The 15423-nt window shown below is 35.7% G+C and overlaps 1 long non-coding RNA gene across 1 annotated transcript in view; it reads left to right on the forward strand.

The window, feature by feature from the left end:
- Positions 1-13383, forward strand: part of LOC134478572 (uncharacterized) — a 133792-nt gene extending 120409 nt beyond the window's left edge. Inside the window, exon 4 of the long non-coding RNA XR_010051315.1 lies at positions 12836-13383. This is a non-coding gene — a long non-coding RNA (uncharacterized LOC134478572). The remainder of the gene's footprint in view (positions 1-12835) is intronic.
- The last annotated feature ends 2040 nt before the right edge of the window (positions 13384-15423 follow it).

Genomic DNA, 15423 nt, shown 5'->3' on the forward strand with positions numbered 1-15423 from the left:
TGCTGTATGCACCTTGGCTCCTGCATGTAAACTTCTGTTTTTGTTCCCCTACAGAATTTCACAGGAAGTTCAGATTTTTCATAAGGGATAGGAATGAAATTGAGAGGATTCTTCTGCTCTCGGAAAACATTCTGTTAAGATGTAGTTATGTTTTGCCTACCTGTCCTAATTTCCAGATGTGAGTCTGTCCTCATTGGGAAGTACAATATTTCTTTCCTTGGAGGTCACTCTCAATGTGCCCTGCCTTCCCTGAGCAGTTCCTACCAGTCCCCTCCCACACAGGGGCTGTGCTGTGGTCACCAGGGCGAGCCTGAGCCTAGAGGTAGCTGTTATAGACTTCGGTCTTGTCCCTGGAGAAGTGCAGCAAACAACTAGACTCTGGTGTTAACTGATCTGTGTTTCTCTTTGAGGCTTTCTTTTTGAGTGAGCAGCTGCTTCTCCAGCTCTCCTGGGCTTTGCACACAGTTTAAAAACTGAATAGTTATAGCACAGAGACTGTGACAATAACTAGAGCCAGTGAGTTATTTATCTCAGGAGACTTACGGCTTTGATTTGGAATAAAAACACCTAAAACTTTTAACAAGTATTCCAGTATTTGGCTGCTTGTGAATCTGGTATCACAACATCCTTGAAATTAAAACGGTAGATTTCCATTTATTTCTGGGAAAGTTAGAGCCCTAGGGAGCTTGTTTTATGATCTCATTTCCTGTGTCCTATGATAAATTCTTTTCTCAATTTAGGCTTGTGTTCCTATTAAAATAATCACAGATCTCTGCTTATTCACTTATCTCATTATACGGAAAGTTCTTTTTCACACTTGCCCCCCTTTTCTCCCACAAGTTTGCAGGCTGTTTGAGGACAGGGCTCATACTTGCCCTTTTATTTGTCTCTCTTAATCTCTATCCCCTAGCTTCACGCTTTGGCCAGGCTGCGTACCCATTCCTTATTATTGAGTGAATTTATAAAGAAAAGAAAAAAGAAAGATTCATTTCTGAGTAGTTACTATGTAAACAGATGTAAACATCATGAAAGTAAAAGTAAAATAAGATTTATGTATTTTCTGAGGATATATTATGTCGCTGACTTATATACTAATTTTTAAAATAAGATTATATTATTCCTATTTTTTTCAGAAGACGAAGCTGAGGGTCTGAGCTAGAATATGAAAAGAGTTTGGGTAGGATAGGATTGGATGGGAAGTCTGAACATTTCTTTGGTTCTAGAGCTTATGCTCTTAAATGCTATGATGCTTAGAATTTTAGTCTATTTGCTTTGCTTGGTTTTTTGAGACAAAAAATTTTACTAAAGTTACAAGATAATTTGAAGGAACTTACTGAATTTTCAATTAGGAGAGTATAAATAAGCTAGAGACTCAATGATCAGTTATAGAGACTTTGCTAGTAAGTTCTAAGGAGGAACTTACTAACAAAAGAAAAAGGGAAAAATATGGTGTAGATAAGGGAAAAAATGAAATATTTTCTGCTATTGACTCTTGCTTTTTTCAGGGAAGACTGGTGGGGGGGGGATATAGGACTAAAAATGTGGGGGCAGGAGCCAAAGAATAACCTGAAAAAGATAATGTACTTCAAGAATGGATAGATAATTCAAAAGATAACATTTGTTCACTAGCTTGTTCAATGAAAACTTCACTTGGTGGAGTCTGGCCTCAGTGTGCTAAAGACATTTTCTGAGTAAAGCAATAGCAAAAGAGATGGCTTTGGTGAAGCTGTGGCTAGTGGGGCTTTGCATTGCAATTTAAGTTGTGTGACTGTGGCTGGTGAGTTAGGGTAAGGTGTCCCTGGGCCCTCTATACCGTTGAAAAGTAAGGCCATAGTTCTAGGTTTTGTATAGTCCCCAAATGAGCTTGAGGGTCACGTGGCTGTGCTCCTGCTAGGGCAGAGGACAGGAGACCTTTGTTCTGACCCAGGGCACTGGATCTGCTCTTAGGCTATGACAACATGAATCAGAACCATATGGAAAACCACATTTAAGGCTTGAGGAAAAGCAGTGGCTTGAAAACCTGTGTTAGGGCAAGAAGGTAATTCATACCTCTGATGATGAAGATTAAATAGATACTAAATAGTAAATATATCATAGTAAATATATTGTAAGAATAGCACAAAGTTCATGAGGGAAGAAATTAATATGCGCAGGCCATTGTAATATGTAAAATAGTATAGTATCTGCAGGTAGCTAATGATAGATAAAAAGAGTATAGTATAAGCCTAAAAACAATTTTGAGAAGAGAGGAGAGAGCCAGAATGTAAACACCTAAGAGATAAAATCTTATCATCATATACTTAATACAAGTCAAGGTGCACAAAAAAGAGAAGGGGAATAAAGACGAGATGGGGAAATAGGAAATAAATAAGAAAATAGCAAATTTAAATTCAAACATATCAATAACAATATTAGTTCAATTCCTGGCACCAAAAAGAAAAAAGAAAAGAATAAAAAGAGCAACCTTAAATATAAGTGGGCCAATGTGCCACAATAAAAGCAGAAATTTCCCTACTAGATAGCACAGGACTCTGCTTCTCACACATGCTAAATTAAGGCTACAAATATATTATAATTAAATGATTGGAAAAATGCACAATGTTAACAATAACCAAAAGTAGGCTGAAATGACAGTATTAATGTGTAACAAAGTATATTTTACAGAAAAATACATTTCTATGGAGAAAAGTATTCATTTTCTCAGAGACTAAGGGTCAGTTAATTAAGAGATAATTATTTTTGTTATTCTGGGTCTTTTCCATATGAATTTTAGAACTGTCTCCTCTACATCTGTGAGGAATGCTGTTGGTATTTTGATTGACATTGCATTGAATCTGTATCAGTGTTGGAAGGATAGGCATTTTGAGTACTGGTTCAGCCTACCCAAGAACAGGGTGTCTCTTTCCATTTTCTGGTGTCTACCTTGATCTATTTTGTCAGGGGAATGTAGTTTCTTACTGCAGGAATTTTTCATTTTCTTGGTTAGATTTATTCCTATATATTTAATTTTTCCTTGTGCTATTGTGAATGATATTGTTTTTCTAATGCGTTAGTATATAGAAATGTGATTTACTTTTATATATTGAACTATATCCTGATATACTGCTGAATTGGTAATTAATTCTAGGAGTCTTTTGGTGCAATTTTTGGTGTCTTCCATGTAGAGGATCGTGTCATTGGCAAATGATGCTAACTTCACTTTTTCCTTTCTTGTATATATTCTTTTTACTTCTTTCTCCTGCCTGATTGCTCTGGCTAATGTTTGAAGGCCTGCATTGACCAGGAGTGATGGTCCTAGGCATGCTTGTCTTGTTTGTAATTTTACAGGGAAAGCCTTCAGATTTTCCCCATTTAATATGATATTTCTAGTGTATCTGTGTTATAAAAAACTCTTATCATATTGTTAGCAAAAATAAGGTCCTTCCATACATGTTTTAAGAGTTTTATTGTAAATGTGTGTTGAATTTTGTGAAAGACTTTTTCTAGTTATATTGAAATGGCCATGTGACTTTTGTTCTGGTTTCTGTTTATGCAATGGGTCACATTTACTGTTTTCCATATGTTAAACTGTCCTTGTATACATGGAATGAAGTTTATTTGCTCATTATACATGATCTTTTTGAAGATTTGTTGCACTCTTATTGCCAGTATCATGGTGAAGGCTTTTGCATCCATGTTCATTAAAGAAATTGACCTATATTTCTCTATTTCTATGTCTGTCTATCTGTCTGTCTCCGTCTTTCTGTCTCTTTTTCTCTTTCTCTCTCTCTCTCCCTTCTTCCTTCCTTTCCTCTCTTTTTCATTGGATTCTTGTCTGGGTGTTGGAATCAGAGTAATGACTTTCAGGAATGACTTTGAAAATACTTGTTTCCTGTTGATTTCATTAAAGACTTTGAAGAGTATTGATGTTCGATTTTCCCTGAAGTTTTTGTAGAACTTGGTAATGAATTGATCAGAATCTGGGCTTTTCTTGGTTTTAAAGTTTTTAATTACTACTTCAATTTCATTACCTATTGTTGGATTATTCAGGATTTTTAAATCTTCTTGGTTCAGTTTCGGTGATCATACTTGTCTAGTAATCTATCCATTTTTCTGAGTTTTCCAATTTATTGGCTTCAAAGTTCATGAAATATTACTAGTAGTTTTTTCTGGATTTTTCAGTGTTTGTTTAGATTTTGTCTTTTTCACTTCTGTAGTTTCATTTATTTGTTTATTTTTCCAAAGAAAATGATTTTTATCGGTATGTTTTAGGTATATATAGCAATCACATTCATCATAGGGAATTTGTGCCAGTACATGATATAATTTAGTTCTTTTTTCCTCTATACCTCTACCCTCTCTTCAACCCCTCTTCTTTTTATTTATAAAACTTTGTTTCCATTTTCCTTCTTTTCTCATTTTTCAAATGTTCCCTTCCTTCCCTCTTCCCTTCCCCTTTTTCCATTTTCATTTGAATATTTTCTTCTAATTTCCTCAGTATTTATTATACATTTTTGCCCTTATTTACACTTCCATTTTCTCACTCCAGAAAGCAATGCCATATTTGTACATGTGTGTTTGATTTATTTCACCCAATATGGTCTCAAGTTGCATCCATTTACCTAGAACTGTCTCATGTTTATCATTTCTAATACATTGATTTGGATCTTTTCTGTTTCTAGTAAGATGAGCTAAAGGTTTATCTATTTTGTTTATTCTTTCAAAGAACCAGCATTTCTATTAATTGATTCTTTGTTTTGCCTTTTTAGTCTCTTTTACTGATTTATATTCTGATATTTATGATTTATTTCCTGTACTATCTTTATATTTAGATTTTTCTTGTTTTTCTAGGACATAAAAGTGCATTATTGCTGGGTTATTTATTTGGGGCTGCTTTGGTTTGTTAATGTGAGTATGCAGAGCTTTATATGTCCCTTATATGACATCCCATTCTTTGCATTCCATAAGTTCTGATATGTTATACTGATATTATCATTTAATTTTAAGATGTCTTATGTCTTCCTTGATTTTCTGTGACCCGCTGATTATTCAAGAGTTTATTATCATTTCATTTCCATATGTTTTCATAATTCTGTGGTTTCTTTTGCCATCGGATTCTATTTTGATCACATTATGATCTGGCAATTGGCATAGTATAATTTAAATTATTTTTACATTAGAAAATGCTTTTTCTTCTTTCCTTTATGAAAAAAATTAAACAAAATTGTATAATCAAATAACAAAAGAGTCATGATAGCTATTATATAATGGATTATTATCTTTTGCATTTATTTATGCCTGATTTATTGGCTAGTATGTAACCTATTTTGTAGGAAGTCATATGTACTACTGAGAAGAATGATATACTCTTGTTATTGGGTGGAAAAATCTGTAGATATGTGCTAAATTCAAAGGTTCAGAGTTTGATTCAACTCTGATATTTCTATGGCTTAGTCCCACACAATCATTCCCTTTCTAAAATGATGCCTGATTAAACCCTCTGAAAATATGGCAGACACTGTGTTGGATTTCATCTCTCACTCCCTCCTGCCGTGAAGAAGTCACCCTTGGCCTAAAACCCCACATGGTGTTTGTAGCTTAGAACAACAGTGAAGTGTTCTTGGCTCTAGCACTGCTAGTCCATACATTATTTTCTCCTCAAAGTTGCCTAGTCTTTTGTGCTTATATTCATCCTTGGAGTGCTGGCTTTCCCCACAATTGGGGAGGTTGGTTGTCCATTGTCTCTGAGGGGATCCAGTATACAGAGCAGCATACTGGCTGGTGGTGTGATTTGGCCACGGAATGGAAACCATGGTCCAAAGTTGACCGGGGACTGCCACTGTACAGCTCAAAGTGAATTTTAAAGTGCTGTTTACCATGGCATCAACAAGTGAAATTCCTACAAAGAGTCCTCAAGCCATTACCCTATTTCTTTCTGAAGGAAGCACCCTGAAGGGTAAACTGTACTCAACCCAGTTTTCACTTCTCCCCCCTCAATCCACCTTCCAGTCCAGAGGGCTCACACTCCTTTCCTGATCATAGATTTGAGTGTCTTTCATCCTAACAAAGACAAATATATTGCCACATTTATTAAAATTATTTTTCTTTCTTTTTTTATTGTATCTCTGTCATGTTTCCTTTAGTATCACCAGAAGAAAACGTTTAAATACATGATCTGGATTATATTTCAATTAGATTTCATGTTCCTTTTCACTTTGAGGAAGATTCAAATCATACAGCATTTGATCCATATTTTTATAACACTTCATAATGATAATCAGAAAAAATAAATTCCAGGACAGCTTCAGAATGTGGCAAGAAAGATGGGGTAAAAGTATCCAATGGAGAAGGATCTTTTTATAGGGGACTAATGGCAATGTATTGTATTATTTTATTTTAAAAAATTAAATATTCACCACATATTTTGATAATTCCTTATATGCATACAAAGAGGAACTTGTATTATCAGAAGAATAGACTAAGAAGAATGCATACTCTGGGGAAAATATATGTATGTTCTTCATGCAAATATGGTATGGCAACATGAAGCAGAGATGCTGGGATTCCTTTGAATAATTCAAAACTGATCTGACTTCTGGAGCATGGGAAAAGTATACTAATGGAAACAAAATTTGTTATTTAGGGAAAACATTTGGCCTTCTGTATTTGAAAAACTGGGCACCTAGTCCATAATCTTTCTAACTTTTCCTGCCTCTGTCTTTGCTATCAGTCACTGGAATGGTTGAATGACTCAAAGAGAATGTTGAAGTCATATTCAATGATTTCTCAGAGCCATGTCTTGGACGCTTCAATCACTAGGCTTTGCTCTATTGCGTTGAAATCATAAGTTTAGATTTTTCAGTTTCTGATTGCAGTTTCCTATCACTTCAGCAGACTCAGTGAGTTTCCCCCATTCTTTGTCTTTTGACCTCTAACTCCCTGATCCTTCTAATTTCTCTATATTTTTAATATTCTCCTCTTTACTGCTTTTCTACCCATCCTAAAATCCATAAGCCATTGTTCCTATCACTGCTTTCAATAATATCCTCACTTATCTCACCACTGTAAACTTTTGATGCATTTCTGTTTACATGAGTAGAATTTTGAGTGCTTCAAGCTGATCTAACTTCTAAAGAAGCAAACAGTAACAAGGTCATATTCATATAAACTAGCATGTTGTTTTTGTCTCTGTGTATATGTACATGTACATGTGGATGATGCATATGTATGCTCTTGAGAATACTTGGTCTTAAATTCAGTCTATTTTTTCCTGTTGTAGAAATGCTTGGAAAAAAACCATTTTTTTGATTAGAAAATTGTCTAACATGTTGTGTGTACAAAAGTTATAGAACTGATGTTTTGTGCCAAATGGGACTGATTTTATTTTCATCATTTTTGCAGGGTACCCATTTGCTAGGAGAAGACTGGATGAAAAGCGAAATATTTGCTTCTTCTCTTTTCTGTTTATTTCAATGTTTCTTACTCTAGCAAATTGCTGCTTCTTTGATATTTCACATTTAGGTTTAGTTCCACCATCATTCAAGATGTTCTCAAATCTTGCTAGCCTAGGAATCATCTTGTCTTTGTAATAACTTTGCATATTTTTCCCTCTCGTGCATTATTTGTTGGCCTTTTATTTGACACTTGCTTACAAATTCTTGGGGTCTTCCCTTTTTAGGGCTGCTGTCATGTACTGACAGAATGCGTATAAATATAAGCATTTACATAATGCAACACACATATACACAGAACATTTTGCAAATAATTACATAAACAAATATGCTAGATCCAAGAGTATGAGTGGTATCACCACTGCATTTTTTAATGGCAGCACAGACACAGGTGTCACCAACTTAGTAAAATGACATAGTGAGCACAAGTGGTACTAAGGGAAATAGGGGGATATTTTATACTTTTGACAAGCTATGATTGTAGCTCATGCTCAAATACAGACAGGTAATGACAGTAACGTGCACAAACTAGACAGAATAGATGTTCTCTCTTCTCTCATGGTGTCAGAGATGCTTGATATGCAGCTTTCATCAGAAATTTGAAGCAAATATCTGTTGCACATGAACATCTGAATAATGTAGATAAAACAGAGGACAAGGCCCTCTGTCCCTTAGAAACTTTCATTTAAAAAAATTAGATACTTCTTATATTTCTCTAAAAAGAGGCTTTGACAATTTATTCAAATCCCAATCTACTGAGAAAGATCTAGGTGGAGAACTCTATGGAAGACACCAAAAATAAATTGCAGATAAGTATGACCGAGTCTTTGATTTTTTTTAAAGTGTCTACAAAGATGTATTTGTTGAGTAAGTGGTTTAGGAAGAAAACTAGAAGATTAATATACTGTATACATAGTACTCTTATGATTTTAGAGGCAGATTCACACTTGCAAATTCACTTTTCTTAGGATATGGCCTCCAAATCCTTGCCTTTATGAATATCAAGAAAAAAATAACCTTAAATGATTTTTCTAAGAGATGAATGTATGATTCACTTTATGTCTTTTGGTGATTTTATACTGTATGAGCTATTTCTCAAGAATGTAAGATCTAAGTTGGAACCTTTGGGCAACAAATGTAGCAATGAGCAACCTCCCCAAAGAAGCAATGAGACAATTTGTAAAATGCTTTCAACAACTGTTTACCAGGGATATAGATTGCTTTACTGCCGCCTGATAAGCCTGATTTAAGAGCAATTGGAATATTGGAGGGACGAACCATTCCTGTGAGAACAATAAGCAAAAAACTCCAAAATATAATTGTTATATGAACTTGAGTGGGTTGAGAAACATCTGGTGAACTAACAGGTTGATAATATAGCTGTCTACCTTGCATACAAATACATACATACTTTAATATATGTTTACCAATATACATATAATGTTTTCCTTTTCCCATCCAAGTTGTTCTTTCCTTTTTATCACATTCTTTTCTTTTCATTATGACAGTATTTATTGCACATTTTGGATCTTACTAATTTTTTGGCCTTTTACTTTTTATACTAGGGAGACTACAATATTTATAATTGTGAGTTTGACTTATTTCCTTTATATAAATGGTCTCAAGTTGTCTCCATTTACCTATAAAAGCCTCAAGATTATCTTTTTAATAGCTGAGTAATATTCCATGAAAAATACCATATCTTTTTTATCCATTCTGCAGTTGATGGTCATCTGGGCTGTTTCCAAGGTTTAGCTATTACAAATTGTGTTACTATAAATATGGGTGTACATATGTCACTGTGGCTTGACATTTTCAGTTTTCCTGGGAACATACACAGAAGAGGAATAGCTGGACTGAATGGGACTTTCAATTCTAGTTTATTTGAGAAATCTCCATACTGATTTCCACAGTGGTTGCACCAGTCTTTGTAGTTAGGCTTTACAAAAGAATAGGTTTAGTACAGGGCACATAATTTATAGGATTATTTTATAATATTCGCCCAAAGAATCAAATGCAGAAGAGTGCAAGAGATCTTTCCACACAATAGAGACAAAAAGAATCCAGTTGTGACCCTATATTCCATGGCAATGACTTGCATGAGCACAGCTGAAGACCTGGAGCCCATGGCAATGTCCCCCATGAATCCAAGCTAGAGACCTAGAGCTCAGGACAATGTCTCACACAAGTCTATCAAGAATCTGCACTGGGAAGTTCCAAATATCAGTGGTGGAAGCTAGAAAGTCTGCACCAGAGTGGTGAAGGATCTGTGCTAGCAGGCTGAGGGATCTGTACTGGAGCCAAGAAGCAATGCTCAAGGTAAGAACCAGTGCTCTCCCCAAAATAACCATTGCCATTCTCAGCAACAGTGAGGACCTGACCTCTCCAAGTGAAGAGAACAGCATGACCAGCTTTTTTAGGGGAATCAACAACACATCATGTCCCCCTCTCGTTCTCTTTTTATTCTGTTGGCAATAATCCTCAGGTGGGCCTTCCACATGCAGAACCATGCTGATACAGTTCAGCTTGGTGTTATAAATTGATCATTAGTTAATCACCATATGTCCAACATAATGAACCTGCCACTAAGTTCCAGGCTGATTACCCCAGAGAATGGTGCTATATCAGGGACTCAAGGTTGGTCAGTGCTGCTGGCAGATGGAACATTCAGCAGGAGTTATAACCAGATCAACTTTGATGAGTAGAAGTCCATGTTGCTAAACCCACATAATCTCTATCCCTGCCATTGTGGCCACTTTCTTTATGAGTCCATTGGGCAATGATGATGGCTGAAGGAAAATATTGACTGCTATCCCCAGGATACTCATCCTATCAATTTATTATTAAAATCCTTGTAGTGGGTTGGTAGCTTATGGTCGGCTTATACATCAATTGAACTGAATCAGTGTGGTAATGACTATGGATGTATGAAATGAGCTGTTATCATTGGAGGAGCTCCAGACCTTGTGCCTGAGAATGGCTGTGGCTCACTTTTGGGGAGCTCTGACCCTTACTTTGAGCATTAATTCCTGGCTCTGGAGGGAAAGATGTTTTCTGTTTGATCTCCAGAAGCTTGTGATGCTGGCTTCCTGGTATTTACTTGACTGTTCTCATCATTGGAGGATCTTGGGACCTCATTGTCTCTGAGGATGTTTGTGGTACTTTTCTGGGGAGCCCTTGTCCTTATTTTGAGTGTCACTTCTTGGCTCTAGTACAGAACACTCAGTCTGCTGGCACAGATCTTTCACCCCTCTGGCATAGACTTTATAGCTTCTACTGTTGACATTTGGGCCTTCCCAGCACAGAGTCATGAAATAGACCTGTATGAGTCATTGTTGTGGGCTCTAGGTTTTCAGCTGAACTCATGCAGTTTATTGCCGTGGGATCCAGGCCATTGGCTGTATTTTCTAGGTCTTTAGTGGACAAATTTCCTACACTTTCTTTATATTTGACTCTGTGGGTGACCATTATGTGTCCTGTATGTGATTGTTATCCTTGCAACCCCTGGCTACAACAATCCTCTTCACGGATCATGGAAATGAGCATTAACATAGGACACAAATGTCTTTACATCCTTCACTCATGCAGAGGTCTCCCACATACCTCTTCCTCAATTACCTTTGTCACCAATTTCCTAGTCATATTTCTTGGAAGTCCCAGACCATCTGGCCAGCTCATGAAGTCATATAGAGTTGCACATCTACTCAACTTCAACATTTATTTCTACTATACTGTACAAAAATGTGCATTTGCCAAATAACTGCCCTCTGTGAGGATTTCCTTTTGTGACTGCTCTTCAAATATAGTTCACCTAACTATAATCACTATTTTATTTTTACTCATTCCTGTTGTTTTAGTATTATGTTTTGCTTCCACTCTTGTATAGTAGTTGTAGGATCATGTCACAGTTGACCTCTGACTCTACTATTGGTAGCACATGAATTAAGATTTTAGAGGACATATTAAACAGCATCTTGGCACCAGTTGGGGGGGGTACCTAAAATTATTTATAAAAATAGGACCTGAACTGAAGTACAGAGAATACTAATATCCTCAGTATTTATTAGATATGGAAGCAAACAACTTTTCAATGTGATTATTACAATTTAAAATCCTATCTAGACCTTGAACGGTACTATTGCCAACACTTAGAAATTTGATATAAATCTGGTGTGTGTATAGTCATATCAAAGTGTGGTTTTAATTTGCATTTTGTTATGACTAGTTAAATCCAAAGCCATTTCATATGCTTATTAGTAAATTGGATATCCTCTTTTGTAAAATGTCAATTCAAGTAATGTTATGGATTAAGAACTGGTGGTCAATTTAATGCCAGCTGGATTACATCAGCATGGCATTGAGTGAAGATGCTCCACCTGAGGAAAGTTGCCAGGATAAATAGGTGGAGAAGAAGGGAAATGTTGAGGGCATTGAGGCGTTAATGCGTTGTTGAATTGAGGCATTGTGGATTCTCCCACGAGTTGCTGTTTGAGCCCTTGGTTCTCCTGGAGATGCTCTGGTCCTCACATCAAGCACTGCTTACTGGCTCCGGAGGGGAAGACATGTGCCACTCGGTCTCCAAGATGAACTTGTCATGCTGCTTCCTGGCATGTGCCCAAATGTGCTTGTCATTCGGAGGAGCTAGGGGGCTCTGTGTCACTGAGGATGGCTGTGGTGCCTTTCAGGACAGCCCTGGTCTTTGTTATGAGTATGATTTCTGGGCTCCAACATAGAACCCTCATCCCACCAGCACAGCTCCTTCATCCTCCTGGCACAGACTTTCTGGCTTCCACCACTGACCTTTGGGCCTTCCCAGCATGGATCCATAAAAGAGACTGGCATGAGTCCTTCTTGTGGGCTGTAGACCTCCAGTTGGACTCGTGGGAGGCATTGTCATCAGCTCTGGAATTTTATCTGGACTCATGTGGGACATTGCTGTGGGATTTAGGTCCTTGACTAAATATTCTATGTCTTTGGTGTTGTGGATAGATTTCCTACATTTTCCTGTGTTAACTCCCAGTGACCATTATAAAAATAATATTATAAACTCCATGTCCTGATTCTAATTGTTTTCTGCACAATGCCTAACTACAAGTAATTTTCCTATTTCATGAGTGTTTCATTTTATTGATTATAGCATCTATAGGGCTCATTTTATTGTTTTTTTGATGCATGTTTTCCAAAGATCTCCAGTTCTTTGGATTGCTTTTAGTGAAATGTTTTGATAAATGCAAGTTCTTAATTTGAATGTAATTGTGATGACTAAGCTTAATTGTTTAATTTGATTGTCTTGAGAATTCTTAGGAGATTTACAAAGCATACTCACAGAGGGATCATGGGGTAACTTTGGGTACTATGCATAGTCCACCTTCCTTTCTAAAGTTGTTCCCCCTCTCTTCTTCCAGGCCACAATGAAGTGAGCACCTTATTCCACCATGTCCTTCTACCATAATGTTTCTGCCTTGGAGCTAGCCAGCCACAGACTGAGATCTCTGAAACCATGACCCAAATTAAACCTTCTTCCTTTAAACTGTGGGTGTCAGGTATTTTGTCCCTCAACAGGAAACCTTACCAAAACAGCAGTGTATCATATTTATTTTTTTGAGTAAATAAATACCTATTGTTTTACATTGAAGAAAAAAGTTGCCTCAAAGTCATGAATCCAATCTCATAATTTCCTTCTAAAACCATTATTATTTTGTCTTTCACATGTAGATAAAGGATCTTCTGTTATTATCATTTGGTGTGGACTGAGAGATTCAAAAATTCATTTTTCATATAGATATGTAATTGACAGCATAGTTTTTTTTTGTTTTGTTTTTTTGTTGGTTTTCCAAAGATCATCTTTTACTCATTGCTTTACAATACATCATTTGTCTTAAATCAAACATTGATCTATTTACCTACTTCTAGAATATTCTGTTCCACCAGTCTTTTCTGTATCTTTGTAAGATATCACATGGTCTCATTTATTAGAGCTTTATAATTCCTGATACATGGTAATATTCTGTGCTCTAACATACATGTAGATATTCATCTTGAAAATTACCCTTGATAATTTGATCTTTGAATTTTCATATAAATATTATAATTGGATTCTTAACTAAAAATAACCTATTTGGAATTTTTATTGCAATTTTCAAGAAGATTCTCTAAATGAATTTGAGAACAATTTATATCTTTGGAGCTTAAATCTTCATACTGATAACTTTGCATATCCATTTATTTAGATGTTCTATAATTGTCTAAGAAATATTATGTAAATCTCATTGCAATTTTAGTATTTATCCATTAGATTGATCTCTAGGTATTTAATGTAGTTTGGTGAATTGTACCAAATTATTTTACCTATCAGATTTTATTTCTTATTTTTTCATTAAAAATGGTCTTGTATCATTATTTCTACCATATTTGTTTTAATTATTATTGTTAATTTTTGGGTTTCCTGTTTTCTTGTGCTTTCAGTTGTTTGCCACTTCTAAATATATAATTTTTTACTTAATAGCACATAAAATATTGGATGGAGATTTTTGTTCCATATGGCTAGTATAAAAGTAAATAAGGTTGAAGGGGTAAAAATAGTTTTTTGAAAGTTGGAATCTTAATATAATTACCTGGAGCTCCAGTAAAAGTATTTTTCACTGTTCTAACTTCTTCCATAAATAAACAAATGAAATGTTTCTGAGAGATGTAGAAAAGGATTTCAAAATTTATATTGCTTTGCATTGCTGATTGAACTCGTTTTATTTGTTCCTTGTGTACAGTTTTTGGTCACATAAAAACAGTCATTTGATGCTGAAATTTGAGACTCTCTCTTTTGCCTGAAATCCTTGTTGATCCATTATACAGGATGAGGGATTTTATCTTTCCATGAACAGATGGTAAACAATTTGGGCTGGTTAAAACTCACATTCACTTCTCGCTGCATCAAGTGATAAGTGAGATTTTTCAGGATGAAAGAACATAAGCTATACTTTCTTGAGTCACTAGGTTGATGGTGCCCATAAAATCCTACTAACTGACCAATGATTACTAGCAGAGACTTCAATCATAAGTTCATGTATTTATTTGAGGCTTTGTGGGCTGTTTTGTATTCTCATTCAACAATTTTGTCAGTTAAACTCATATCCCACTATTGTAAAGAGATAACTAAGTATCAGCAACATTAAGTTGCTTGCTCCAAAAGTTCCGATAGGGCCAATGGTCACAGCACATATGGGCCAGTCTTATTTTAAAACTGACATCTGCATGGCAGGCAGGCTGCTTCCAGAGTGTGTTTATGAACTTATCCACAAAGCACTGGTATCACAACCATGTGGAAAGAGTTGTGTGATAAGAATATTTTTTCCCTACCAATAATAAACGTTAGCTCCATTACCTCCTAAATATGATCACCATCATTACTCTTTTTTTTTTTTTTTTTTTTTTGAGAAGGTGACACTATGTAATTCAGGTTGGCCTTGCATTCACTATACAGTCCAGGATGACCCAGAACTTCCTGCTATCATCCCTGCTTAGCCTCTGGAGTGCTGAAATTGTGTTTCACATCACACTCAATGTATTGATGCATCTTCTAATATTAGACATTGTTACTGTGTTTGCACCTGAATCTGGCAGACCTTTTTCATGAAGAAGAACATAACATAATAACCCAACTATATCCGTGGAAAAACATCAAAGTTAGATTCTGCTTCACTGTTTATTATGTACTTTAGTTGTAGAAGCAACTCTAGAATCTCGCAGTGTAATGCTGAATCTTTTTTTCCTAATAAAAACGTTTTTGTTCATTATTTCTCTAAAACTATGAGATCAATTCTAACAGCTATGCTTCTGAATCAATATCCAATCACTTCTCTAGGAAGCTATGCTGAGAATGAAATTTCTAAACACCTGCAAAGACCCAGTAAGAATTTTCCCAGTTGCTTTTCTTGTACTTTTCAGGCAAATTTTGCTTCTTTCAAAAATGGCTATTCTCAAACTTTTTTAACTATAA

This window comes from Cavia porcellus, unplaced genomic scaffold, assembly GCF_034190915.1.
Source record: "Cavia porcellus strain 051 isolate PalLab524CR breed Dunkin Hartley unplaced genomic scaffold, mCavPor4.1 scaffold_13, whole genome shotgun sequence".
In the NCBI taxonomy this organism is placed as follows: Eukaryota; Metazoa; Chordata; class Mammalia; order Rodentia; family Caviidae; genus Cavia; species Cavia porcellus.